The sequence below is a fragment of the Olea europaea genome, chromosome 10 (assembly GCF_002742605.1).
Source record: "Olea europaea var. sylvestris chromosome 10, O_europaea_v1, whole genome shotgun sequence".
NCBI lineage: Eukaryota > Viridiplantae > Streptophyta > Magnoliopsida > Lamiales > Oleaceae > Olea > Olea europaea.
In genome coordinates, this window is record NC_036246.1 from 2,779,102 (window position 1) to 2,782,831 (window position 3,730).

Genomic DNA, 3,730 nt, shown 5'->3' on the forward strand with positions numbered 1-3,730 from the left:
TCAGAGTCATCCCAGGCCCTTGCTGAAGTTCACGAAGGTGTGTGCGGGAATCATCAAGGAGCCAGGGCCTTGGCCTTTAAACTCGTACGATATGGATATTACTGGCCAACCATGAAAAAAGACGTCTCAGAATATGTTAAAAGATGTGATAGGTGCCAGAGGTTTGGGAATGTCATCCACTCACCAGCCGAAGATCTCACCAACATTAACTGTTCGGCCCCGTTTGAACAATGGGGAGTTGACATCCTCGGCCCCTTTCCTGTGGCAAGAGGTCAATTAAAGTTTGTTGCTGTAGCAGTAGAGTACTTCACAAAATGGGTAGAGGCCGAACCTCTCGCCACAATATCGGAGCCCAAGCTAAGAGCCTTCACTTGGAGGTCTATCATTTGCAGGTTTGGGATACCAAAGGTCCTCATCACCGACAATGGCAGGCAATTTGACAACCAACAGTTTAGAAACTTTTGCTCAAACCTTGGGATTGATCACCGTCTGACATCAGTTTCGCATCCTCAGAGCAATGGCCTGGCCGAGGTAACAAATCGAATCATATTGCAAGACCTCCGAACAAGAATAACCGATGCAAGGGGTTCTTGGTCCGACGAGCTGCCTTCTATACTTTGGACGTATAGAACAACTCACAGGACAACCACAGGAGAAACCCCTTTTATGTGAGCCTATGGCATTGAAGCAATGGTCCCAGTGGAAATTAGACTGCCAAGCCATAGGAGGCTAGTGCCAGAAACCTCGGATCACACAACTGAACATCTTGATCTCTTGGAAGAAGTACGGGAGCAAGCCGCTATAAAAGTGGCCTCTTACCAAACTAGGACAGCAAAACATTTTAACAGCAAAGTCAAGGCTCGGAGGTTCAGAGCTGGCGATTTAGTCTTGAGGAGGGCCGAAGCAGCAGGCCACCCCCCAAGGAAGCTCGGGCCCATCTGGGAGGGGCCCTTTGAGGTCATACGACAGGTTCGCAAAGGAGCATACAACCTAAGAGACACTTCGGGCAGACCTCTTCCGAGGCCCTGGAATGCCGACAATCTAAAAATATATTACAAGTAAAATTCCCAACGCCTTTTAGGAGATTTTCTTTTTCTGCATTTTATTTCTAGTTTAGCGGGTCTGCGTGCCCATGCATGTTTTCCGTTCTCTTTTGTAATGAACTACGTTCGGGTTGATCCCGTTTGGGTACGTAAGCAACTTGGATACAATATAAATCCAAGTCCAGTCCGAAAAATTAGTAAATTCAAGCTTCAGGTATAACAGCCCTTTAGTAAAAGCCTTGCCCCAGGCAAGCACACAAAAAAGCCTTGCCCCAAGCAAGCACACAAAAAAGCCTTGCCCCGCGCAAGCCCACAAAAAAGCCTTGCCCCGAGCAAACACAAAAAGCCTTGCCCCGCGCAAGCACACAAAAAAGTCTTGCCCCGCGCAAGCACGAAAAGCCTTGCCCCGAGCAAGCACTCAAAAAAGCCTTGCCCCGCGCAAGCACAAAAAGCCTTACCCTAGGCAAGCAGTCAAAAAAGCCTTGCCTCAAGCAAGCACCAAAGTCTTGCCCTGCGCAAGCACAAAAAGCCTTGATCATATACTCAAGCATAAACCATTATAGTATCGCCCAGGGACATACAAAAATCCCACATCATTTTTGACACCCTCGAGAATCTCACATTACAACTTTTCAAGTTAGATGTGCTCGAGGTTTACATTCCTCGAGGAAAGCACAACCCAACTTTTTAAAGTTTAGTTGTGCTCAAGGATTACAGTCCTCGAGAATGTCACATTATCAATTTTTGAATTTAGTTGTGCTCGAGGATTACAGCCCTCGAGAATCTCACATTACAACTTTTTAAGTTAGATGTGCTCGAGGTTTACATTCCTCGAGGAAAGCACAACCCAACTTTTTAAAGTTTAGTTGTGCTCGAGGATTACAGTCCTCGAGAATGCAATTCATTTTTTAAAAAAAAAATAGTTGTGCTCGAGGACACAATCCTCGAGAATGCACATTACCATTTTTAAGATTAATTGTGCTCGAGGTTTGCAGTCCTCGAGAATGTCACATCATCATTTTTTATTTGTGCTCGAGAATTACAGTCCTCGAGAATGTCTGTCACTTTTTAATCCCTTAAATGCGCTCGAGTTGTGGAATCCTCGAGTAAACACTTCAATGTCGCATGAGCAGTTAGTTTCCAATTTGTTTGCTCGAACGTATGGAGTCCAAGGGGTCGAGATAAATAGTTCCAATAAATTAACTTTAGAACATACATAGTCCTCGATCAAATTACATTGTCAAAATTAAACAAAAAATTACAAAAGATTGGGGTGGGGGAAGTCATCCAATGTGGCCAAGAGGAGGGTCGAGGCTGCTGATGTCGATCTCAACGTCGTCCTCAAGACCATCCTCATCATCTCCCCCCGATCCTCCTGAAGAACCCGAGAGCTCCAATGTATCATCAATGGAAGGCACTGTCTTCAGGTCGTCTGGAGTGACGTTGGGCAACTTCTGACGGAGGAAGGCCCGGGCTTCTTTCAGAGCATGGAAGTACGCCCCCGACGCATACTCCCCTTTTATCTTGTCGCAGTTCTCGGAGGTTTTAAACTGCTCCCAGGCCCTCTCCCTGACAGCCGCGAGCTCGCGCCCGAAATCCTCTGTCTTCTGGATGAGCTCGAGCCTCGCACCCTCGACCTCATCCTTCGCTATAACCAGGTCATCCCTGGCCTTTACAGCTTCCCTCCTCGCGTCATCACGCTCCTTCAATAAAGCCTCGACCTGTGCCTCGAGGTCTTGAATCCTGCTGTCCTTAGAGGCCATGGACGTCTCGACCCCAGCTTCTTAGTTTGGAGTAAAAGGCATAAAAGCTTCAGTGGATTGGTTTCGAGTCTTTCAAAAAAAAATTGAGTAAGAATTCCTTATTGAAATGCGGCAAATCGTTTTGGCTCAATTAAGTGCTATATATGTTAATTGCATCTTTATTGGCCCGAGAAGAAATTTAGCAATTGCGACCTAATTGTCCAGCCCAACTGACGTAGTTGTAAGAAGATTATGAGCCCAAATTTATCTCCCGTGCATTTTCCTTGTGAAAAACACTGAAGTCACAATAACATTAATTAATTGAAAACAATAAATTGTTAAAAAAATATATATCTGTCATTTAAAATATATTTTGGTTCTAGTATTAACAATTTGGAATTAAAATGAAAATGACAAATTATAAAATTCTTTAAATAATTAAATATTGCATAATAAATTTATTTTTATTTTTGAAAAGAGTCAAAGAATAAATTCAAAATCATTTTGTTAAAAGAAATCATTATTTTGGATAAATAAAATTCTAAGAAATAATCGTTATCAAATATTACATTCAGTTCAGACAGTACTATAATCGCACAAATAGAATAGCGCTTTCATCATAATAAACGACACTGAAGAAAAGACACATTAAAACCAAAATTGGCCTTTTCATTTTGTGGTCTAAATGTAATAATCAGATGGCTTATTAGTATAAAATGTCTCTACATTTGGCTTTAAGTGTACAAAATATTTCTACATTTCAAATTTTTGCATTTTCATCTTTATTTTCACGTTTCATTGTGAAAAATGTTATTTTCATCAATTCTTACCCAATTTCTCAATTAAAAATTGTAAAATAACAAATATGCCCTCGTTTAAATAAAATAAGAAGAAAAGAAAAATAAGGAATAAATTGCATCTATAATACCAATTTTTTTCAAAAAA